This window comes from Chiloscyllium plagiosum, unplaced genomic scaffold (assembly GCF_037043375.1).
Source record: "Chiloscyllium plagiosum isolate Xiang-an unplaced genomic scaffold, Cpla_swu_hap1 HiC_scaffold_4, whole genome shotgun sequence".
In the NCBI taxonomy this organism is placed as follows: Eukaryota; Metazoa; Chordata; class Chondrichthyes; order Orectolobiformes; family Hemiscylliidae; genus Chiloscyllium; species Chiloscyllium plagiosum.
This window is the reverse complement of record NW_028270142.1, coordinates 86,498,841-86,526,088: the sequence shown is the minus strand read 5'-3', so window position 1 is coordinate 86,526,088 and position 27,248 is coordinate 86,498,841. Positions and strand designations below refer to the sequence as shown.

The 27,248-nt window shown below is 40.0% G+C and overlaps 1 protein-coding gene across 2 annotated transcripts in view; it reads right to left on the bottom strand.

Moving 5' to 3' along the window:
• klhl14 (kelch-like family member 14) overlaps positions 1 to 27,248 on the bottom strand; it is a 220,675-nt gene that overhangs the window by 81,450 nt on the left and 111,977 nt on the right. The window lies entirely within an intron of this gene.

Genomic DNA, 27,248 nt, shown 5'->3' with positions numbered 1-27,248 from the left:
CACTGTACCTCATTACATGTGACAGTAATAAACCAAATCAAAAACTTGCTCATGCAGTGGGATTCTCACCTTTGGAGGGGCTCCAAATATTTGAGATGTAAATATTAATATAAGGCTGTGAATGGCAGTGAAGAGGGTCACTAATAATCCTCAAAATGTCCAAGGGGTATAGAATATAACCATTTAATCCTGGACTTGCCGGCCTTAGCATTTGTAAAACTTTAGCACAACATCAAGTTTGTAGCTAAAATGATAATACTGCTCCCTTCTGGATCAGTTTGAAAACACAAAATGATATTTTTGGCAAGAGAATGAGACTGTCTAATTTCTTATTCCTGCAAATTAAATGTAATAGTTATTTTAACAGCCTAGTGGACAATTTGAACATTTGATTTCCATTAAAATAAAATTTGGTAACTACAAAAAGCTGCTGTCAGTAAAAGTGACAAAAACTGCCAGACTGCAGTAAAACATAACTGGTTCATTAATTTCCTTAAAAAAAAGAATCCTGCTTTCTTTGCCTGGCCTGGCCTGCATATGACTTCAGTCCCATATCAATTTGATTGATTTTTTACTGCCTATCAAATGGATTGGCTGAACTGTTGCATCAAATTGCCATGAAGACTGACATTGACTCTAAGACAAAATCCCAACCAAAAGCAAAGAGGGAGTGACTTTTGTGAATTCATCATCAACACTGAAGGGCAATCCGAGATGGAAAGTGAATGTGAGCCTTCTGAGAAATGCTCACAACTTTAACTTCAAATGAATATTCAGCAGATATGAAGTGCAGCAATGCATGCTTACCAATAAAGCTGGACAAAACTACCACTTCCACAAAAAGGTGTTAATCCAAACCTTTTAAATAGATTGAACTATCTTCCTTCATTAAAACTGAAAGAACTGTGGATGCTGTAAGTCAGAAGCAAAAATAGAACTTGCTGTAAAAGCTCACCTGGTTTGGCAGCATCTGTGGAGAGAAATGAGAGTTAACATTTTGGGTCGAGTGACCCTTCCTCAGAACAGAGGAGGTTCTGAGGAAGGTTCACTTGAATCAAAAAAATTAACTCTGGTTTCTCTCCACAGATGCTGCCAGACCTGCTCAGCTTTTCCAGTAATTTCTGTTTCATTTTCCATCATTTCTTGTTGCCTGTCTGAGAAACATGTTCCAATGAGGTGACAATGGGCTTTGCTTTGGACGAGCAATGTTTTTACAGTGAGATTAATATGAAGATAGGGTTCTTGTTTATTTTGTTACCTACTTTTTCAATTTGTTAAGGCATTTCTTACTTGAACCCATGCTGAAGTTCATCTTTCATTACAGTATGGATTGTGAGCCAATAAATCTTTAGTTGTTTATGTTGAAAATTGGATACTCTTAGGTTCAACTCATAAATTTCTATCTTGTGACTGTTAGGTAGGATGGCAGGTTCAAAGTAAAACCTTCCAAACAACCTTATTACCTGGTCAAAATGTATTTGGTATCTGGAAAGGACACCTGGATTCATACTGTAACAATGAATGGTTTCAAATGGTCAGCAGGGTTAGTTACAACCATTTGAGACATTCCCTGCAGTTAACAGCCACAGAGCAGGTAGCTGCACAGCCAAGGTGGCCTGCATTTCATTCCTACCTGGTAGGAAATCTTGGTTCAGGTCAACAATCCATGATTTACAATTAGGAATCAGACCATTGAATGATCTTGTTGTTAGTTAGGGTCAGACCATTGAATTATTTTGTTCCTTGCTGACAGATAGGTTTGAAAGATAATCATCAACAAAGGGCGAACATTTAACATTAACTAAGGGATTCACAGCATCACAGAATGGTTACAGCATCGGAGAGGCAATTTGACCCACTGTAATAGTCACTGAACATTTTAAAAACTCAGTTAGTTACATTCTTCATTGACAAGGGAATAAAAATGTATCATGGGTAAACAATAAAATGGAGGTTAGGCTACAGTCATATCAGCCATGATCTTTGAAATAACTCCATAGAGGCCAATATCCTGTCACCGAGTTATCCTTTATACACAAAGGATATCCTTTATCCTTGACACTGATCCAGCTTCCTCAGAGTGAGCTCTCAGAGTGAACAGAATGTCTGACCTCCTATTTATTTATTTATTTATTTAAAGGCACATGAAATAACTTCACCAATGCTGGTATCCTGTCACCAAGTCACTCTTTATCTACATGTGGAGAGTCCTTGATACTGATTCAGCTTCCTCAGAGCCAGTTCTCAGCGTGAACAGGATGTTTAACGTTCCTATTTATTTTTTTTTCCCCCACACCCATGGTGTGTGTGTGCAGGTGTGAGACACAGTGAAAGACACAAAGTGCATGAATCTTTATTCAATTTCCACCACCAGGAAGATAGGAAAACACCCGGGTGGCCAGTGACAAACACTGTCCTTAACATTCCTATTTATTTATTTATTTATTTTATTTTATTTTTAACCCCCACAGTACCGCGCTACCGCACATTCTGTTCACTCTGAGAGCTCGCTAAGTGCGGTAGTGCTTATTTTTTTTTCCCCAGCACCCATGGTGTGTGTGTGCAGGTGTGAGACACAGTGAAAGACACAAAGTGCACGAATCTTTATTCAAATTCCACCACCAGGAAGATAGGAAAACACCCGGGTGGCCAGTGACAAGCACTGCCCTTCACATCAAAGGAATGTGATCAAAACATTCCTATTTAATCTGTCAGCTAGGGCTTCCTGATTGGACTAGATTAATCAGAGACCTCATGTTCAATGAAGTCCGTCTGGCTAACTTCATTACAGGCACTAAGTCCCTCCCCAAATCTGAGGATAGGTTGGTTCTTTTTTTTTGTAACTCCTTCTGGGGTGTTTTAGCCCTGGGTCAAATTCTCCAACTCCGCCTCTGATACGGGAGGTGCATATTGCACAGTAGCTTGCCTCTTGTGCCTGGAGCATCTTGGAAGAAATTCATTCTCTTCTTCAGGTGACAAAGATGTCAAGGCAGCAACATAAAGTTATAAAGACGTACAGCACAGAAACAGATCCTTCAGTCAAACTCGTCCATGTCAATCAAACATCCTACATTAATCTAGTCCCATTTGCCACTATATATTTGGGGTGTACAAAGTTAAAAATCACACAACACCAGGTTATAGTCAAACAGGAAGCACACTAGCTTTCGGAGCGACACTCCTTCATCAGGCGATTGTGGAGGACTCGATCATAACACAGAATTTATAGCAAAAATTTGCAGTGTGATGTAACTGAAATTATACATTGAATAATTGATTGTTTGTTAAGCCTTTCATCTGTTAGAATACAGTGATAGTTTCACTTCTTTCATGTGTAAATCACAAAACCCTTTTTTTTAAAGTTGCATTCTCGGGTTAGCTGTTAACAATGGTGATAGCTAGACAATATGTTGAAGGTGTTAACCCCCTGTGTTCTCTGTCTATGACCTGATGTTTAGATTGATTCTAATCTAAAAAGTGAGATAACAGAGTTTTACATAAATTCATGCAGTTTTAGAGCTTAGAGTTCTACATGAATGTATGCAATTTTTGAGAAAAGTCTGCAAGTACAAAAAAATTCACCACACAAAATATATGTGTGCACGTGGGTCTTTGTCTGTCTGTGTGTGTGTCTGTCTGGGGTGGAGGTTGTGAGTGTGAGAAAGTGTGTGTGTGTGTGTGTGTGTGTAGTGAGTGCAGAGTGTCTTAAGTCTGTGAGGGGGTGCATGTGTGGGAGTGTGTGTGTCTATAAGGGTGTGTGTGGGTGTCTGTGTGTGTGTCTGTGTGTATCTGTGTCCATGTCTATGTGAGAGTGTGTGTGTGTAGGAATATCTGTGTATGTGTGTGTGTGTGTAGTGTAATGGTGATCACCTGTAATGTGACATGAACCCAAGGTCCCGGTTGAGGATTTTTAACTGTTTATATCTGTGAAACAGGGCTCCCTGATTAGACCAGATTAATAGCCCCAATCAGGGAGCTTGTGTTCTTTGTGGTCCACCTGGCTGGTCTCCTTACAATCACTACAATCATATTTATTGTGGGCAGGTCAAAAGGACTACAGAGTCTGCTCCTGCTGTAATGTGTACAGACGTATTTGGAGAAACCAGGAACAAATGATAAGGTGGAATAATAACTACAGTTATTAGTGAAATGGGATGTCAGGAACAATCTATTGCATGTGCATAAATTGCCTTTTCCAGCTAAACCCTCCTGAGAGAAAATTAAACAGTATGCTGTTGGGACAATCAGTTGGGACATGTTCAATACAATGTAGGCTAAATTTTATCATTTGAGCAGGAACCCCTGACATAATTGAGTAAAGTTGATCCTGAACCTGACCACCAGAAAACAGACCCTTCTGGCAATTTCATCACCCTGTCCCTGTGAGGCCTTCCCTCCTAGGGCTGCCACAGAGGGTCTGCCTGCCTGTTGTCAACCTCAGGCTAATGTTCTAGTGACATGGTTATAAATTTCACAATAGCAAGTCGTGAATTCAATAAAATTTTGAATTTAAATCTAGTCTCACAGTGACAATGTAATCATTGCTGATTTTAAAAAAAAATATCCTATCTGGTTCAGTAATGTCCTTAGGGGAAGGAAATCTGTCATCTTTAACCTGATCTGCCACAAGAACTGGAACAATATCTCAGACAGTACCATCACAATCCTTGGCTTTATCCTAACCCCCCAGCATGCTATACTTACCAAAGATGCAGCATAATGATGTAAGGTCAGAAGGGAGCCACCCCAGGAGTCCTGAACATTGGCTCTGGATCCCATGAAGTCTCATGCCATCAAGTAAAACGTGGGCAAGGAAACCTCCTGCTAATTACCACATATCATCCTCCACCACTCCCCTTGGCTGTGAAATCATTATTCCCCTATGTTGAACACTATCTAGAAGAAGGACTGAGGATAGCAAGACCACAGAATGTACTCTGGGTGGAGATTTCAATGTCCATTATCAATTACAGCTCTGTGGAACCACTAATGACTGAGCTCGATGAGTAAAGGACATAGCTGCTGGACTGGGTTTATGACAGATCACGAGGGAACATCTCACTGCATCTTGTCTTTGTCAAACTAGCGTTGCAGTTGCATCTACCCATGACAATATTGGTCGAAGTGCCCACACCACAGTCCTTGTAGAAATGACGATCAGTCATCACATTGAGGATACTCTTCATCATGTTGTTTGGTACTGCCACCATGCTAAATAGGACAGATTTTGAACAGATCTAGCAAATCAAAACTGAAAATCTAAGCAGCACAGTGGGACATCAGCGTCAGCAGAATTGTATTCAACCAAAATCTGTAACCTCATTTCCTGGCATATTCCTCACTCTGCTATTACCACTAAACTGAAGCAGTCATTGCTCATACACAGCAAGACTGGGACCAGCAATGCCAAATTCATCAATACTGGAAGACCAGTGAAATTAGCCTTATTGGATTTTTTTCAGATATGTGAATCAGAGTAAATCTTCATAATGCTTTAAGATTAATTATTGGGGTTTTAAAAATTATTAAGAAAACTTTAAGTAACCATTCACTTAATTATTTGTACATTTTAACATGAATAGTGCTTTGAGCACTTAAGTTTCTAGCAAAATTTTCATGGATGGGTATATGAACACGAAGGGTTTAGAGGGATATGGGCCAAATACTAGTTTAATTTAGAATATCCGGTCAGCATGGATGAGTTGGACTGAAGGGTCTGTTTCCGTGCTGTACGTCTCTATGATGCTCAGGCTAACTAGGAGCTTTTACCTTCACTTTCCTATTGAAACATTTAATTTTTTTCTTCAGCTAGCTTTCATTAACCTGAAGTAACAATGAGTTTTTACCTAAATTACAAATGAAAAATAAAGGTCATTGTATCTTTGAGGGTGCCACAAGGCATGGTTGTGGGCAAACTCATATGGCTGTGGATTTGAAGCATCCATTGTTGCCTGAAGTAAAAACATTCCTGAACACACTATCTGAAAAGAAATCATTTGGCACTCTGATGTCCAGGCACACAATAGTCCGTCTGTTAGAATTGTCAATGACTACACAATTGGACTTACCCATGTGATCGAAGGGTTTAAAATATTTATAATTGCAATGAGCAGAAGCATAACAAACTCAGAAAAATGTATGTGTAAAATGTTAATGCTCCTTACTTCTATTAAAAATATTACCTTGCAATAGCAATTTGTAAAATGCATTTTCTCAAGAAATATGCACAACATAGAGAACAACACTAAGCCAAAGAGCACAATACTTCTCACTTCAGCCATCATGCACCTGTAATGGATGACTGGATCCTTTTTGGACTTAGTTTTTAGCTACTTCTTTCTCCTCTCTAAAATGCTTTCCTTTTGTTTAAGGCCAGAGTTAAAATGGTGTTCAGATATATGAAGATAGCATTATTTTTCTCATGATTCAACTAAGCTACATTACTTGTATTTGGAAGTAGTTTTGATATGCTTTTTACAGAATGAATCAAATTATCTAAATAGTCCTGTATTGTCTGTTTTCATGTAAATGTTGATTATGGCTTTTAGTACTTAGTATTTTAACACACTTGTATTCTATTTTTGGGAATTGTTCAGTTTAATCAATTTTACTGTTTTTCAATATTTTAATTTAAAAATACACCACTTTAATGAAGTTTTTAAAACAAGAACTAGAAACAGGAGGAGAGCATTATGCCTCAAACCTGATCAGCTATTCAAAAGATGAATATATGATTGTGGCCTTAACTCCAGTTTCATTCCAGCCCGCTAAAAGCAGCATCCCTCTGCCCAAAATAAACTAGCAATTACTTCTAAACCATGTTTTCTTTGGTTTGCTAGCGTAACCATGGATATCCTCATTCTTCCTTACAAACTAATAAATAATTTTATCATGGAAAATAACTTTTGTTATTGGCAAAGCCAAGGTAGCGACCAATGTCACAATAGTCAGGCTACTGCTGAGACTTGTCCTGCCGTCACTAATGAACTTGAACATTTTTGTTTGTAGAATGGGCTCAGCAAAGGCATGGAGCAAAGGAAAACAAACCATACTGGAGCTATTACACAGTCAAAAATAAACACACATTCTTCAAATTTTGGAGCAAGTTTACTCTTCATAAATTGGACAATTTCAGTGATTTATTCACTTTAAAAAGCACTAAAGATGGCAGATTATCTGGGAACACTGATTGTCAGTTTTTACACATGATTAAAGTAAGAGTGGTAGCACTGTGAATTGGCACAGAAAATCGAGATGTGGAATCAGTCTAGGTGGCGCTAAGGAACATCTATGGTTCTTGGAGGACTTGACAAGGTAGATGGGGAGAGATTGTTAATCTTTGTAGGAGAGTCTACTACCAGATGGCATCATTTCAGCGTAAAACACTGATGAGGAGGAATTTCTTCTCTCAGACAGTAGCCAAACCTGTGGGATTCTACATCTTGGAGGGCTATCGAGGCTGGGTCATTAAGAATATTTACTCATTTTCTTTTGCCACTTAATCTCTGTATATTCATCAACCTCCACAAATTTTTCACAATTGTTCTTTATTCCTCTGCCTTTTGACCTGCCCTTGCTTAAAACTTGCAGTAGTTTCCAATTCTGATAAAAGGCTATTGACCAAAAACAAGGAAAATACTCCCACAGGGTTGGTTGATACCATCCAGGCCAGAGGAGCCTAATTGATTAGCACACTATTTACCACTAATGCGTAGGAGCAGCAGTGTATACCATCTACAAGGTTCACTCACCAAAGCTCCCCCAACAGCACCTTCCAAACCTGTGACCTCTACAATAGTGAAACCAGCTGAAGCATGAGACTACCCACAATTTTCCTTCCAAATCACAGATATCTTGATTTGGAACAATATTACTGTTCCTTTACTGTCACTGGGTCAAAATCATGTGGGTTTACTTGTGTCCCAAGGACTGCAGCTACTTTCTTACTACTTTCTCAAGGGCAGTAAGGTATGGCCTATAAATGCTGACCTGGACAGAGAAACCCAAATTTCCAGAACAAGTGAATACAGAACTCTTACTGCTGTGTGCTGGTTATAGAATTATAGGATAATTCATCACATCATGTTTTGCAGTGAGTGGTGATGGGCAGTAATTTTAGACTTACTCCTTTAAAAGTACAATTTCATGTCAATACAATTGTGGTAAAGTGAGAGAGGAGAAGTGGTGTCTGGACTCTCAATAAGCTCCTCATCCTTCTTAGGTTAGGCGCAAGTATGCACGTGAGGGAGGTGAAGCTGATGTGTTCTGTTTCTGATGGCTCCTTTCAACATGTTCTGAGTGTAGACGGTTGCTTTTCAGCCTCTCTGCCAATGTTTGGATGGCTGAAGTGGAAACAGTCATCTAAATCATATGTGCATAAGCAATCCTCTTGTGCCCCCTAGCACCTTCACCTTGGCACTGTCCAAAATGATAAAAGCAAATTACTGCGAACGCTGGAATCTGAAACCAGCATTTTCTCTTTTGGTTTCACTGTCCAAAATGATCCTGATTGGCATGTTGATCAGGTTGACACAGCTGATTGTCAGCTTCATTACTGTCATCTGAGTACATCTCACACTCCCGCAGCCCCCCCCTCCTCCCCCCCCCCCCACACACACACACACAACTCCAGGCTGTGTGGAGCACAGCAGACCATCACTATCCAAGAAACCCTCCCTGTGGCATACCAAAGTTCTCCACCATGTGACTGATGTTGTAGCTTCCACTAGGGCTCTTCACTGCTGTCAGCAGCCATCTCTTCAGTGCATATCTTTAGTCAGTAAGAATCCATCCATCTGACAGTTGGGACAGTAAAACGTAGTGGCATCTGAGAGGGCCAGAGAATGAAAATGGCATGGTTTCTACCAGGGTAATACACACTCACTTGTAAGATCCACTCACTAATGGTGGTCAAAGGCCAATGGGTATTTATGAAATTCAGTCTCTTCCATTAAACAAGGGTTGCTGGTTCGCCTGTCCGAACGTCATGGACACATGTATGCAGTTATAGACACGTAACACCTGGAGGAACCAATGATTGCATTGAAACCTTCAATTTCTTGACCTGATTGTTTGCACTATTCCTTGGTCACCATTATGATGCAGTAGTATATGGGAGATGCCACACACATCCTGAAATAAATTTGCAGCATAGAAATTGAGGACCATAGTGACCATGGTGATCTTGTTGGCCATGAGCATTGAGTAACCACCAATGTTACCAATTAGAATTTGGCAACATCTGCATAGACTATATCCTTTGTTTGTAGACTCCAGCCACAGAGTATATTTGTCTCTGTGCTGGCATGCACTCACAGTCTCCTCTCTGGTCTTGTGCCACTTCCCTTTCATGAGGCTTCCTATGTAGGTGTCTCTGAGGTTGCTGCATCTAGATCCATGTACCCTCACCTCTCTCCCTCTCAGCTTCACTTATCTGCCTGTAAGGATGACATTTCTTGTGTTATATACTCCTTGAAAATTTGGATGGATTCATAAAACATTAGTGCAGTGGATTCTTACCAGTGTTAAATTCTTCTAAATTGCCTATTTAAAAAATGTCAGCACTCTTTTTAATGGGTTGACATCTACTGCTGGTAGAATATAGCTCCAATCTGATGCCACCTAGATATTCACATACTATCTTCATTATTGTCAATTCTGGGGAGCCATAACACATTGGCTGTAAAGAGCTTTGAGATGTGCTGGAGTTGTGAAAGTGTTTTTCTATCCTCTTATCAGAGTAACAGACTTCCCTCAATACTCTGGCCGGTGTTTATCACTTATCTATCATTACAAATACAAAATATTATCTGGTAAGTGATGATATTGCTGTTTGTGGAACATTGCCATGCATGAAGCGGCTGCCATATTTACCCATAGCACAACTTTAAAAGGACATCTTTGAAGTATTTTATGAAGTGCAAGGGGACAAGCAGAAGAAGAAAAATGTTTAAATGTAAATCTTTTCCTTTCCTTTCAAATTTTGGCATCAAAATTTGTATAATTGCATTAACATGAAAGATGATCCAAAATCACAGACTCACTTTCATTCATTACATTGATGTCACAACTCTTTCTACTTAGTTTCTGCATTCCATCGTGAAAAAGAGGCTGAAAGCTATAGGAATACATGGCAGATCTTGGATTTTGACTGTGACACGAGCTTCAGTTTCAAAATTGATGTGAGGAAAATGCTAGAGAATTTTGGCATCAACCCTAAAAATTCTAAGTACCACACAATGACAAATTTCTTGCCAAAGATAAGCTCAGACTCTGCCATGTTATTTCTACATCAAGTAATATATTTTCATTCAAAACCTTATCTAAAAAAAAAGTGTTGTTCCTCAAATTACTGTTGATCTGGTTACGCTGAAATTCATGTTCCATTATGTATGTGCACAGAATAAATGTTTTGTGATAGGCTGCCATATGAGAAGCAACAGGGCAAATGCTTGAATAAATAAGTGCCACCTACTTTTTGACTCAGTTTTGCAAATACTCACAATTCAATTGCGTATCCCACAGAAACCTAATCACATTGTTTGTCACTGAAAAACGTCTCTGTAAATTGTTGAAATCCTGAGTGAATACTCAATTTAGGTAATTCAATGATCTACATTCAGTCTCATTTTGATAACTAAATAGGATATAATCTTATCCCTACACTGTCTTTTAAATTTAGCACTAATCTGAAGTTGAAATGTTCTACTAGGACAATTTCCATCTTCACTTATATGTTCTTAAGTCTGGCTAATGATTGACAATATTTCATTATTCCTTTCAAATATCAGAAGTCTCTTACTACCAAGAACATTTTAAAGACATTTGAATTCTGAAAAGCATTTCTATACTTGCAATAGGGATTTCAAATATTTTACTATAATGAGACTGATAGTGTGGTATTGGTACACAGAAGCTGAGAACAAGTGACCCACACAGAGTTTTATTTAAGCCAAACTGATGCACTTATGGAAATTTCCATGTTTTAGTTGACATGAATTCCCACTAGTTTTAGTGTTTTGTTATTGATCATCACTATTTATCATTAAAGTTACACATTGTGATATAAATTTGTATAATTGCATTAACATGAAAGATGATCCAAAATCACAGACTCACTTTCATTCATTACATTGATTTCACAACTCTTTTTACTTAGTTTCAGCATTCTATCATGAAAAGGAGGCTGGAAGCTATAGGAATACATGGCAGATCTTGAATTTTGACTGTGATACGAGCTTCAGTTTCAAAATTGATGTGAGGAGAATGCTAGAGAATACTGAATCCATTTCTCGCTAAAGTGGCAATTTGTTTCTACAATCTCTACCATTGGGGAAAAGGTACAGAAGCCTGAACACACATGCCAGCCAGTTTCAAAACAGTTTCTTCCCTACTGTTTTTAGAATACTGAATGGACTCACAAACTCTTAACATTCGCCTGTACCTGTGTTTCTGTTTTTGCTGTTGTTTACCTATTATTTACTAATCTATGCTACTTAACTATGTGATCTGCTTGTATTGTTCGCAAGACAAAGCTTTTCACTGTATCTCAGTGCATGTGACAATAAATTCAATTCAATTCAATTCAATTCAATTCAATTCAATACAATTCAATTCAATTCAATTCAATACAATTCAATTCAATACAATTCAAAGTGGAGGAGAGCAACATTGTCCATTGCCATCATGCTACCTAATATCTTCATCAGTAATGTCATAAGGTGCTGTAAAGGTGAGTCACAGAGAGTATCAGTATTTAAATAAGAATACCATTGATTGTTCATGCCAATGATACTGTTAATAATCTAATGCACTCTATTCATCAACTTGAATAAAATAACCAGTGAAATATGACAGTCACAGAGTCATTATGGCTTAGAAGGAGGTTATTTGGTCCATTGAATCTCTGCAGAGCAATCCAGTCAGCCTCATACCCAACTCCAACCCTGTATATTTGCAAGTTATGCTTCTCCATCCAAATTCCTTCTGAGACCACTGATCATCTGCACATCTACTGACGGGTAGGCTGATTCAGGTTATTGCCACATGCCACATAAAAAGGTTCTCATATTCTACTCCTCCCTCCATCTCTCCTCCAAAGAGTTTTACCAGTGTCCACCAGTCATCATACCAAGAGCTAATGGGAGTGAGGTATTTTTGTCTGCTTCCCTAACCTTATTATAGTCTTGTACTTATTTATCAGATCTCCCCTGGATATCCTTTGTTATAAGGAGAAAGACCCAGCTTCTCCAACCTATACTCTGAACCACCCCAAGAACTTTCATATCCTTCCTAAAGTGGAGTGACCAGAACTGAGATGATACTTTAGTTGTAGCCACACCAGAGCTTTAGAACCATTCAGCATACATTTGCTGCCTTTGCATTGATTGCCTCACTCATACTTGACTTATTAACCTCTAGATCCCACATACTTTGATGACTATTCACCTGACATGCACTGACACCTTCAAAGATTTATGTACATGAACTCAAAGTATATTGCAGTAAAGTTAAGTATATATTCAGCATCATATTTACAAAATGCATTGCATCACAATTCAGGATGTAGCCGACACTTACTTCTTCTATTTAATCAAGATGTGAAATGTTCACGGGCTGGGCCAGCATTTATTGCATTTGGCCATTGGAAAGGTTAGACAAAGCTGCCTTCTTCAACTGCTGCAGTTTATTTTGTGTAAGTGCACCTACAAAGCTGTTGGGGAGAGTCAGACGATTTTTACAGAGCAACAGTGAAGGAACACTGACATATTTCCAAGTCAGTATGATGAATGGCTTAGAGAGGAACATGCAGGTGGTGTGTGTTTTCATGTGTCCATTGCCCTTGTCCTTCTACATGGTAGTAATTGAGAGTTTGAAAGTTATTATCTGTCCAGTTGGATAGTTTATGCACTGCTGCAGTCAATTTGTATCATCCTCACTAATGGTCACACTTCCAGGTTTGGTATCATTGGAATACAGTAGAACCCCCGTATCCACGGATTCGGTTTTTGCGGTTTCTCTTATTCGCAGTTTACTGCGGCCCAAAAATATTACATGGAATATTCCAGGAATAGTTCCAGGGGCTGCCGGGGATGGAAGTTTCCCATTTAAATGATAGGGTTCGCTACTATCCGCAGTTTCGGGCATCCGCGGTAGGTCTTGGAATGTATCACTCGTGACTATTTTGACATTTTAAGCCGTATTCCATTATCCAAGCATTATGCCCTTGCATGCTTGGCAAAGCATTACAAACATTTTTTATGGGACGATATAAGGGGCATCATCTAACAAGATCTGGCAGGGATACCTGAGACCAAATGGAATTAGGGGATAGGTAATTGATAATTCAGGGATACTTGATTGAGTAGTACATTGGGTGCATTTATACATATATGTAGATTCAGTAAATGAGCATTATGGTTACCGTTTTGTGATATATGAGTCAAAATAAACTCAGTTTATAGACATATACGTTTCTAGTCAAAGCAACATTGATCTCTGGTGTTTATGGTCATAGAGCTGTACAACATGGAAGCAGACCCTTTAGTCTAACTCGTCCATGTTGACTAGATATGCCAAATTAATCTAGTCCCATTTGTGAGCATTTGACCCATATACTCCCAAACCCTTCCTATTCATGTACCTACCCAGATGCCTCTTAAATTGTAATTGTATCAGCGTCCAACACTTCCTTTGGCAGCTAATTCCATACACATGCCCATCCACTGCATGAAAATGGTAACCCCTTAGGTCTCTTTTAAATCTTTTCCCTCTCACCTCAAACTATGCCCTTTAGTTTTTGACTTCTCCCATTCTGGAGAAAAGAACTTGGCTCTTCACCCTATCCTTGCCTCTTATGATTTTATAAACCTCTATAAGGTCACCCCTCATCCTCTGATGCTCCAGGGAAAATAGCCCCAGCCTATTCAGCCTCACCCTATAGCTCAAATGCCCCAATACTGGCAACATCCTTGTAAATTTTTTTGAACCCTTTCAAATTTCACAACATCCTTCCTACAGCAGGGAGAACAGAATTGAATGCGGTATTCCAAAAGTGGCCTAACCAATGTTCCATATGGCTGTAACATGACTTCCCAACTCCTATACTTAACATATTGACCAATAAAGGCAAGCATACCAAACACCTCTATCCTGTCTACCTGGCACTCCACTTACAAAGAACAATGAACCTGCACTCCAAGGTCTCTTTGTTCAGCAACACACCTCAGGACCTTACCATTAAGTGTATAAGTCCTGCCCTGATTTGTCTTTGGGTTCCCAGTGAATGTTGATTTTAACAATGATGCAATCTTTTGTTACTGTACTGCACTATACATTTTGGAAATTCTTATCTTACTTCAATGCAAAATCCCAATAAACTTTAAACTTGTGGCAGAGAATACAGGTATCTCAACAACAATTCCTCATCATTCAAAACTGAAAATTTTCCTTTTTTATTGTGTTATTGCACAGATTCCAGACAAGATGAGCAGTGTACTTTTAAGACAGTTGCACAATATCACAACATGGGACTTATTAAGATTAATCCATTGTCTTCAATCTGGAGCTTAATGCAAAGGAGTTAGTGTAGTGTGTTCAGAATTCTATAGTTCATATAATCCATATGCAGAGAAACAGACAATGCACATATCAGTGATACAATAACAAAGTTACTGATGTTGTTACTAAACTTCAATATATCTGACTCAACAAGAACCCAGTCTTGTAGTGCGTATTATATAAGCTAACATATAGGACCACACTGACCATATCAGACTGATAGTGGTGTTTAACCTAAGAAATCGGCTCGGATTGTCTGTCATGATGCCAGCAAGTGGACACTAAAAGCTAATGGTGACAGGTAGTTAGTGGCAGCAGTTGGTACTAAAGGCTGAAAAGGGCAGTTACAAGGTTTTTTTTTCCCTGTCATTATTTATCATCAGAGTTCAGATCTGAATTTACAACTAAATCAAAACTAGAGTTCTACAGTCTGCATTGTGGGAAAAAATATTTGTAAGTACTCTCTCCTAAACAAAAAGAAGCCATACTGATCCAGTTTAAAAAAATGTTGTAAAAGGTGCTGAAAGGCAATTCCAACTTATTAAAGTGCTTCTAGAACAAAATACAGGGAAAGCATATAAAACACATGCTTTCAATATCAAAAAGGCCATACTATGTTCAGTGGTTGCACACCAATTTGTGTGTTCATGGAGTGAAAATCTTGATGGTATACAAATGCAGCTGTCTGTTGTTAGAATGTCTTTTATAGCCACAAGAGTGCAGTCATGACATCTTAAGTTCCAGGAAATGTCACCAACCACAACTGACCTTGCAACATGTCTGCCTTCATCAGTGGTGAGGTAAATAAAATCATTGGTTCAATAGAATGGTGTAGCAACCACCACCTTTATCTTCCTTCAAGAGAAATTCTTATACTTCTGAACCTCTTCCTGGAAGAAAGTGAAGACTGTACTTGGTGGAGATCAGAGTTGAGAGTGTGGTGTTAGAAAAGCATAGCAGGTCAAGCAGCATCTGAGGAGCAGGAAAATTGGGGTTTCAGGCATAAGCTCTTCATCAGGAACGAGACTTATGGGCGGGGGGGCCTGACAGATAAATGGGAAGGGGTTGGGACTGGGGGGAAGGTAGCTGAGAATGCACTAGGTAGATGAAGGTGTGGGAGAAGGTGATAGGAAGGAAAGGAGGTATCACTCACACTGGCTCCCATCACTGATGACCCATGCAACAATACCTTCACTCTGCAACCCTTGAATTTCTCCCATTACCCTGGACCCACTCAAACTTTCTCTTGCTATTCTATTTTTCTTTTCACAATGAATGGATGAATGATTTTACTGTCACATATATCTAGGAAGATACAGTGAAAAGTGTTTTGTCGCCACAATCCAGCACCATTTCAAATTACAAAAAGAATAAAAAGACATTGTTTGAATAGAGTTCATCCTCTGTTCAAATTGGGTCTCAAGCATGACTGCAAGACTTCTGCAAGGAGTCCCGCTCCGGGAACAGCAATGACAATGTCCCTTACTGCCACCACTAAGAATCCCCACTCCGGGAACAGCAATGACAATGTCCCTCACTGTAACCACCAAGAGTCCCCGCTCCGGGAACAGCAATGACAATGTCCCTTACTGCCACCACTAAGAATCCCCACTCCGGGAACAGCAATGACACTGTCCCTTACTGCCACCACCAAGAATCCCCACTCCGGGAACAGCAATGACAATGTCCCTCACTGTAACCACCAAGAGTCCCCGCTCCGGGAACAGCAATGACAATGTCCCTTACTGCCACCACTAAGAATCCCCACTCCGGGAACAGCAATGACAATGTCCCTTACTGCCACCACCAAGAATCCCCACTCCGGGAACAGCAATGACAATGTCCCTTACTGCCACCACCAAGAATCCCCACTCCGGGAACAGCAATGACAATGTCCCTCACTGTAACCACCAAGAATCCCCGCTCTGGGAACAGCAATGACAATGTCCCTCACTGTAACCACCAAGAGTCCCCGCTCCGGGAACAGCAATGACAATGTCCCTTACTGCCACCACCAAGAATCCCCACTCCGGGAACAGCAATGACCATGTCCCTCACTGTAACCACCAAGAATCCCCACTCCGGGAACAGCAATGACAATGTCCCTCACTGTAACCACCAAGAATCCCCACTCCGGGAACAGCAATGACCATGTCCCTCACTGTAACCACCAAGAATCCCCACTCCGGGAACAGCAATGACCATGTCCCTCACTGTAACCACCAAGAATCCCCACTCCGGGAACAGCAATGACAATGTCCCTCACTGTAACCACCAAGAGTCCCCGCTCCGGGAACAGCAATGACAATGTCCCTTACTGCCACCACCAAGAATCCCCACTCCGGGAACAGCAATGACCATGTCCCTCACTGTAACCACCAAGAATCCCCACTCCGGGAACAGCAATGACAATGTCCCTCACTGTAACCACCAAGAATCCCCACTCCGGGAACAGCAATGACCATGTCCCTCACTGTAACCACCAAGAATCCCCACTCCGGGAACAGCAATGACCATGTCCCTCACTGTAACCACCAAGAATCCCCACTCCGGGAACAGCAATGACAATGTCCCTCACTGTAACCACCAAGAATCCCCACTCCGGGAACAGCAATGACAATGTCCCTCACTGTAACCACCAAGAATCCCCACTCCGGGAACAGCAATGACAATGTCCCTCACTGTAACCACCAAGAATCCCCACTCCGGGAACAGCAATGACCATGTCCCTCACTGTAACCACCAAGAATCCCCACTCCGGGAACAGCAATGACCATGTCCCTCACTGTAACCACCAAGAATCCCCACTCCGGGAACAGCAATGACAATGTCCCTCACTGTAACCACTAAGAATCCCCGCTCTGGGAACAGCAATGACAATGTCCCTCACTGTAGCCACCAAGAGTCCCCGCTCCGGGAACAGCAATGACAATGTCCCTTACTGCCACCACCAAGAATCCCTGCTCTGGGAACAGCAATGACAATGTCCCTCACTGTAACCACCAAGAGTCCCCGCTCCGGGAACAGCAATGACAATATCCCTTACTGCCACCACCAAGAATCCCCGCTCTGGGAACAGCAATGACAATGTCCCTCACTGTAACCACCAAGAATCCCCGCTCTGGGAACAGCAATGACAATGTCCCTCACTGTAACCACCAAGAGTTCCCGCTCCGGGAACAGCAATGACAATGTCCCTTACTGCCACCACCAAGAATCCCCGCTCTGGGAACAGCAATGACAATGTCCCATGAGACCCTTGCTCTGCTGCTGCCACCGCTGCCTCGCCATCACCACCAAGAGTTCCTGCTCCAGGATTTACCACTGTCAAAAGAACATCCAAATGCTTGCTTAAACCTTCCATTATCTTCCTCAATTTTTTATCTGCTCCTGTGACTTGCCCCATGAGACATTTTAATACCTGACCCTCACTCTGGATTTTTCCCTCATATCTTCTGCAACTCTGCCTTCAATTCAACCCCCAGGGTCCCACTATCGATAACCCCAACCTTACCCTATAGGCTTATCATCCATCTTTCAATCTTGCTTTACTGCTAACCCTAACCATTACAGGATGACCACACTCAGAACATTTGTCCCTTCTGTCCCTTGCAAGACCCTGCATTCAAATATAACTCTTGTCCTCACTTGCTTCTTCTTTTGCATCAGTCAGAAGCTGAAGGCCACCCTCAGTCTAACTTCATTTCCTTCCACTGCACCAAAACATGACCCTCTGTCCGCCCTCCCTTCCCTCTTCAGCATCTACCAATGCCCGAACACCCTCAAGCTTACACCTGAATATTTACCTTTCCAAATGCCCATTCTTGTACAATAGAATTACATGGACAGCCACATACCTTAGTCACAATTGCACAAAGCCAACTTTTGCACTCCACCTTTAATTGACCAAGGTTAGGACTTTATCACATCAGTTTCATGCTAATAAGCATTTGTGGCATGCAAACACATTACACATAAAAGCTCACCACAGGCAGCTGTGAGGCTCAAAATACTACAAACACACCACTGATTTTATCTCTATTTCTCAACCCATCATTGAGAAATCAAAATTTCTCACTCTGGCTAATTAATTTATCAAACACTTTGTGCATTCCACTCTTACAGACTCCATAAAACCTGCCTATGAGACTTGAAATGATTTTCAGAATATCTCACATTTAGACCTAGATGTTTTACTTATATGTTCAGAATTTGGAGCCCACCCTGGGTTTCAGAGAGACACAATCATGTGGCGTTTACCTGCACCAGCAAATCAAACAGTGACACAGCCGTTATCTGAATTGTAGGTAAGAGATGGTGACAGTGTGGATTCAGATGAGGCAGACTAGCCATGCCATCTTTGAGGAGATCTTGATTTGCAATTTCTATATAAGCATTGACTCAAATCTACTTTCGTCATTCTTGTTGCTGGTGCCAGTCATAACCTAACTCCTAAATATCCAACATGGAGATGGAGTCAACAGGAGAGGTGTACTTGAAATCAAAGTTTATGTCAGAGCAAAAGCACTGCAGTAAACTCACTAATCTCTACACTGAGGACAAGTAGCCTTGCCCACCAGTTGCAGATGTCCAAATTTCAGACATGTAGTTCACAGTTTTTACAAGCTGATGCCCAAGTTTCTGATGTATACTGCTCTGAACAAGACTACAATCCAGTGCTTCAATCTTCTAAATTTCTCTTTTATATAATAATAGGATATCTACAATAAGTAGTAAGACAAACATTATTGATAAATAACTTCTTAAACAAATCATACACAGGATGTGAGCATTACATTTATTGTCCTTCCAGAGCATGATTGCTGTGGGTCTGGGATCACATGTAGGCCAGCCCAGCCAAAGATAAGCAGATTTCCTTCCCTGAAGGGCATTAGTAAACTAGATTGACATTTTATAACAGTGGATACATAGTCACCAGTAGACTAATTTTGCATTCCAAATTGGTATTGAATTCAAATTTCACTATTTGCCATGGTGGGATTTGTACACATGTCCCAGGGCAGCAGCATGAGATTCTGGTTTGCTAGCCCAGTGACATAACCACTGCACCACCACCTCCCATTATCTTGTCAATTGTAACACTATAATACACAGCTTATTTTAAAATTTCATTGGTGAAATCAAACAATCACCTACTATTACTATGGTAATCTCAGTATGGATCTTGCTGTACAGTTAACAGTCACTCAGATTGCTCCTTGACAGCTTGAAAATTACAATTGTCATCATTAGTGTGTATCAAAACTTAAAATATTCAAATAATTACTACAGTCATGATTTTCAAGCAGACACTGCTAAGATGTTGGTAATAATTAGAAAATATCACTGTCTCCATGATATTCAGCAGATCCTAGCTGGACATTATCAGTCTTTTGGGGATAACTTCAGGGTGTGGGAGGACTTTAACGACAGTGCAGGAGAGTGGCAGGTGGCATTCCAATTGTTGTTCACTGACATAACTTGCAAGTGGCAGAAGAGGTGGTGGGCAGTCCACTCAACAGAGCTGTCTTAGGTGGCCAATTAAGGATCTCTTCTCACCCTCACTAGCATTTATCTCCATTGCATGAGGAGACCTAAATAAATCCTAGATGGCCTCCTGATGGAGTACCTTAAGAAGTCCTTTTTGGACACATACTCGTCCATACAGACTGCCTGATGACAGTGGCTAATTCCATTATGATGACATCACAATTACTCACCCAACCCAACAAAGCTCTAGTGTCAGGGCCTGCTTATCTGTCTCTGGCACCTCCAAATCCCATTTACCTGCTTGTGAAGGTATATTCATCATTGCATGATCTTTCTCTTGGTACAGCCCCAGTCTGTTCACCACTTCCGTTCACACCACTGAGGGGCTGCAGTGCCTCCTACTGGCCAGTATCTGTTGGAATGAGTGGCCAGCCTTAACAGGAGGAGCAACCTGTTAATACCAGCAGACCTCTGCTGCCACCACACATCCAGTCCAGTATTTTATAGACCCTGTTCATGAACAGACTAATTGAATATCTTTTAAAGGTATTTACTAACTTATTGTGACAGCTAATATCAGTTGCTCCTTTCTTTTTTGGTCCATTTTCAGATTATTTTTATATGACTGACCACAAATAATGTTCTTGGATGTTAAACAAAATAAATTATAGGATTGCTTTAATAGTCAAAATGAGACTCTAAAATCACAATGTTCTGGTCAGATTATTTAAAAAAAAGTTCAGACTTCAGTTCCTTGCATTTAGTAATGCATGGGACATGTGTCGCAAAGTGGGCAGCACGGTGGCACAGTGGTTAGCACTGCTGCCTCACAGCGCCAGAGACCCGGGTTCAATTCTGCCTCAGGCGACTGACTGTGTGGAGTTTGCACATTTTCCCCGTGTCTGCGTGGGTTTCCTCCAGGTGCTCGGGTTTCCTCCCACAGTCCAAAGATGTGCAGGTCAGGTGAATTGGCCATGCTAAATTGTCTGTAGTGTTAGGTAAGGGGTAAATGTAGGGGTATGGGTGGTTTACGCTTCGGCGGGTCGGTGTGGACTTGTTGGGCCGAAGGGCCTGTTTCCACACTGTAAAGTAATCTAATCAGTCAACTGTGTGTTCAAAAATAAGCATTTGTGTATTTCTTTACCTTTGTTGCAACAAAGTAGTTCTGTAAAAAAATGAAAATATACATTTCTATTTTCCCAATATGGAGGAAGTTATATCATGACTGTCTAAATCCAATATTATATAAAGAAGGTTAATATGATTTTTAAAATAGACACAGCATCTAAAAAAGGGCTGCTAGGAGTCACATGACTGTTCCTGTTGATTCATTTCATCTAGAATGACAGATTGGCTGATACATTATCTCAACGTTTATAAGAAAGGAGGCATTTAGAATTCAAGTGATCCTTGAAAAATGCAATAGGCCCTTAAAAGGAGTGAGAATTCAAAGGTAAAAAACAGAAGACAGGAAGGATAATATCAGAATTCCAAAATAATTGACTTGGCTTTGTGGAACAATGACTCCTCAAATGTTAACACACCATAATCTGCATAAGACTTTACGACACATCATTTTTGAAACAGAATTCTTCCCGAAGGTCTCCGAGACAAGAAAGAAAAAAATCTTAGTTAAGTGAGGAAAACTTTTAGAAAGTAACCTTTGCGTACAGAACTTGGGTACTTCTGAAAAAGGAAAGATTTTGTTGAAGTTTTTATCATACCTGACAAACAGCCTTCAAATATTGAACTATAACTGTGAACTGAACTTTCAGCTTCTACCCACCTCATCTTCAAACAGAGAATCTTTAAGAAAATTACAGATCTATAATGATAATGGATGCTCGGATTTTTTTTAATCTTTATAAATATCTCTTATCCATATGTTTCAATCTTTGCATCTGTGTTTTATCCAATAAAGGGACGTTGACACAGTGCTAAAGTCATTGGACTAAAAATGCAGAGAACAAGGATGAAGATAGGTTTGAAGTCTGACCACAGCAGCTGGTGGAATTGATGGAATTTAAAGCTAGTCTCAGTAATAGCAACTATGAAACTATCATCATTCATTGTAAAACCCCCTTTGGGAAAGGAAATATCCTAATCCATTCTGGTTTTTGTGTGACTCCAGATGTATAGTAATGTGGTTGACTCTTAACTCTGCTCAAAAATGCCCTGTAAAATAGCCCGATTCATGTGTATTGGGGATAGGCAACAAATGTTAGTTCTGTCAGTCATTCTCCCATCCTATGACCAAATAAAAAAAAGTTTTTTTTTAACCTGGGAAGTTCCTGTAATATTTCTGTAATAGACTAACCTTTAATCTTGTTTACAACATTTCCTTTGCAGCTGGTTAGATTTTTGAAATTGGAACACTCCAAAATCAAGACGGGATTAACAGAGCTGTATAAATTCACAGTTGACAGGCCATACTGTGGTCACACCTGGTGAGGTTGTTTTGAGGAGGTTGTATGTGATAACAAGAACATACCATTTTCAAAATATGGATCTTTATGAAGCAAATTATAAAACTAGTCAAAATGGACAAGACTGTGTGAAAGCAGAAAGGTTTCCTGTACAATTAGATGCTTCCTCCCAGTCACATCTAATTCATTTCCCATAATGAACTGAAACTGATATTTCACTTAAGGATTAAAAAAAATAGTGTCAATCCCACTACACTTCAACAGGAGTTACCTAGAACATGCAATTTTATTAGAAATGAATAGAATGACTGATCAGTGGCTTGGAGCAAACAAACATATTGGCTTTGTATTCTTGAATGGGAGTATTTGTTCAGTAAAATTTACCACAGTGTGTTTGTTGCTCGAATTTTCTGATTTTGTTGCTGTTTCTCAGCCTTGATTTGCTCTATTTATTCATTTTTGTTCCTCCACCTCAGTATTTTATAGCATTAATTTTTTAGGCTATTGATATCCTGGTAAGATCAAATTTTACTGCCCATCTTTAGTTGCCCCTCAGATACTGGTGATGCTGAGATGTCATCTTTAATATAACAGAATGCTTTGTGAGGCAATTTCAGAGGGCAATAAAGATTGATATAGATGCATAAGAACAGGACTAAGGCTATTCAGTCTCTTGTGCCTGTTTCACCAATCAATGAGATCATGGCTGACCTATGGCCTAAGTTCAAATACCTACCTTTTAGAACAAATTCCTTAATACCTTTGCTTAACAAAAAAATTAGCTGTCTCAGATTAAAATTAACAACTCATCTAGCATCAATTGCCATTTGGAGAAGAGAGTTCCAAACCTCTACCACCCTTTGTGTGTAAAAGTACTTCCTAACATTTCTTCTGAATGGTCTAGCCCAATTGTTTTGACTAATCCCCAGATCCTTGAATCAACTGGTGGAAGTAATTTATTTTTATCTACCCAGTCTTTTCCTATTAACATTGTGAAGACTTTGATCAAATCAGCCCTTAACCTTTTAAATTCTTGAGAAAACAGGCCTAATTTGTATAATGTCTCCTCATAACTTAACCCTGAAGTCCAGGAATTATTCTTGCAAAACTACTTTGTACTCCTTCCAAGCCCAATATAGCCTTCCTAAAGTGTGGTGCTCAGATCTGCTCACAATGCTACAAGTGAGATCTAATTAGGGTTCTGCATAGCTGCAGCATAATATCTGCGTACTTATACTCCATTCTCTGGATATAAAGGCCAGCATTCCATGAGCCTTGTTAATTATTTTCTGCACCTGTTATTGGAATTTTAAAGATCTCTACACCTCAAACCAAAAGTTTCTTTGGGCATCCACTGTATTTAACTTCACTATATCTGTAAGGTACCCTGATCTATCCTTTTTTGTGGTCCAAAATGGATAACCTCACTTTTGCTTCCTTTGAACTCCATCTGCCACAGTTTTGCCCTTCCACCTAGCCTATCAATATCCTTTTTGTAATTTTATAATATTCTCTACACTGTCTATAATGCCGCCTAACTTTGTGTCATCAGCAAATTTGGATATACGACTTTCCATGCCATTATCCAGGTTGTTAATAAATAATGCAAATAATTGAGGGCTCAACATAGATCCATGTGGGGCACCATTGGTGACATTCTGCCCATTTGAGTACCTACCCATTATCCCTACATTCTATCACTTGCCACTCAAGCAATATCCTAGCCATATTAATAATTTGCCCTCAATTCCATGCGATTCTACCTTAGTTAAGAATATCTTCTGTGGGACTTTATTAAATTCCTTCTGGAAGTCCACATAACCAACATCCATACACACTTCCCTATCACCTATCTTAGTCACCTCTTCAAAAAATTGAATATAGATGTAAATTCCTACAGTTTTGAAACAGGCCCTTCAGCCCAACAAGTACACACCAAACCCTCTGAAGAGTAACCCAACCAAACCCATTCCCCTACATTTATCCTGACTAATGCACCCACCTACACATCCCTGAACACTATGAGTGATTTAGCATGACCAATTCACTTAACCCACACATCTTTAGATTGTGGGAGGAAACCCACACAGATGCGGGAAGGAAATGCAAACTCCACACAGACAGTCTGACCAAGGCAGGAATCGAACCCAGGTTCCTGACACTGTGGGACAATAGTGCTAACCACTGAGCCACCATGCCACCCCATGTTCTTCAGACAGTTGAATTAGGTTTGTCATGGCTCTTCCTGATTAACAGAAAATGTTTGAGGTATTCAGTTATTCCATCCTTGATTGTGGAGTCCAACAATTTCCCCACCACAGATGTAGGTTGCACTGGTCGACACTTCCCTAATTTTCCTCTATCAACCTTCTTAAAATCGGAGTGGCATGCAGATGGGATGTCTCCGGTATCTCGGGAACTCTGCATTCAACCACATTACAGCTATGGGTTTTAAGTCACACAATGACCAGAGCAGATAAAAATGGCAGTCCTCTTTCTATAAGGACATTAATGAACCATAATGATGTTTACATGAATCAATTAGTTTCATTGTCCCTGCTGCTAGGTTGTGGGGCTTGATTTTAACTTTATGAATGTGGCTAGGTTTTAAATGGTCTGCAGATGCTGGAGATCAAAGTTGAAACTTTATTGCTGGAACAGCACAGCAGGTCAGGCAGCATCCAGGGAACAGGAGATTCGACGTTTCGGGCACAGGCCCTTCTTCAGGAATGAGCAGAGAGTGTTCAGCAGGAGAAGATAAAAGGTAGGGAGGAGGGACTTGGAGGAGGGGCGTTGGAAATGTGATAGGTGGAAAGAGGTCAAGGTGAGGGTGATAGGTCGGAGTAGGATGGAGGTGGAGAGGTCAAGAAAGACTGCAGGTCAGGAAGGCGGCACCGCCTTCCTGACCTGCAGTCTTCTTCTTGACCTCTCCGCCTCCATCCTACTCCGACCTATCACCCTCACCTTGACCTCTTTCCACCTATCACATTTCCAACGCCCCTCCTCCAAGTCCCTCCTCCCTACCTTTTATCTTCTCCTGCTGAACACTCTCTGCTCATTCCTGAAGAAGGGCCTGTGCCCGAAACGTCGAATCTCCTGTTCCCTGGATGCTGCCTGACCTGCTGTGCTGTTCCAGCAATAAAGTTTCAGCTAGGTTTTAAATGCATTAAAATTGGCGACTTTAATTCCAGATTTGTTCAATGAATTGAATTAAAAGTCCCATGCTGGCATGTCTTTGGATCATAGGTTCAGGTCTCTGGATTGTTTATTCAGTTACATAACCATATGCTACCATGCACATTTTATTCTATCCTCTCTCCAGTATGACTCAAGTGTCCAAGTTCCCTATTTGTTCACACTGCAACCACACAAAGCCCTGCTTAGAACACACTGAGAGCAATAAGAGTAATTATGACCACTGCATTTAATGGCCTTAATGTAAAAGCATAGGATTTACCAGAATGATACCTAAACTCCAAGAGTGAAATGATGAGCAATGATTATACACAATGTGCGATCCCCAGAATGTAGAAGGATTGACTAAAGATTTCAATATACTAAGGGAGACAGAGGGTCAGTACAGTTAAATTATTTCTACGTGTGTAAAATCTTGGACAAAAAATGATCTAAAACTTAGACATCCAAAGCATTTTTAGAAATTAAATTCAGTAAAACCTCCACACATAAAGAAAGCAAAAGTTTAGAACACTCATTTGTAAATAATGATTGATTCTTGATCAACCGTTCATTTTAAATCTGAGAATGACAAATTTTGATTTGTCAAAGGTAATAAGGAATCCAGGGTAAAGCTCTTTGGAGCTAGGTCATAGGTCAGTTATGGTTTAACTGTATTGCAGAATTGTCCTCCTCTCCCTCTGTACGTCAGCTGAATTACTCACTTTATGTCTCTGCTAGAATCATGACCTCCACAGCGATCACCTTAGCCCTAGTTGCTGTTATGGATTTGCCCCAGAGTTTCTGCTGGATCTCAAAATCTCATTCCCATTTTTATCGGACCTATTATTTGCCTCCTTCATGCTCTACCTCCATATCAATTTACAAGAAAGAAAGGTAAAATGTCTGAAGTAAAATGGACAAGTTTAAGTAGAAATTCAAAAGTCTAAACAACAATAGAATAAACCAGAACTTGAGTGCAGCAGAAGCAGTAAGTAATTACCCAAAAAGGAATTTCTGTCAGGCTGTCACCTTCCCAAGGTTCATTTATACCAGTTCAACATAGACCATAATCCACATTCATCACATCATAATGTGTTGTAAAGCCAAAACGTTTCTTGCACAAGTTTGTATTCTTTTTAGAAAGAAATTTTAAAAATCTAACAGAAATAAAATTTATAAATACATTCTTGATTTTTACATGCAATAGAAAATCTGTATTTGGATATTAGCTTAGCACAGGTTGAGCTTAGCAATGAATACTCAACGTATGTTTTGCTGTCAGGTAATGCCTAGCCTGTCACAGAAATAAACACCACTTATGTTAAATGCTAAAGGACCTCTATCACCTGCAATACCTTGAAGAGTCAGCATTTTTAAGAAAGATAGGTAGGCTTTCGGAAGAAAAATCAGTTTTCTCATGGACTTTTGGGACCTTTCGGCCTCACTTTAATTTAGATCATTTCATCCTTCTCTCCAGTTACCTTGTTTTACTGTTAACAGGTTCATCTTCATTGAGTGCCACTGATAGATCCTGATGAAATATATAAAAGTACTTCTAAGCCAAATACCTCACTGAAAATATAACAGTAGTGGAAT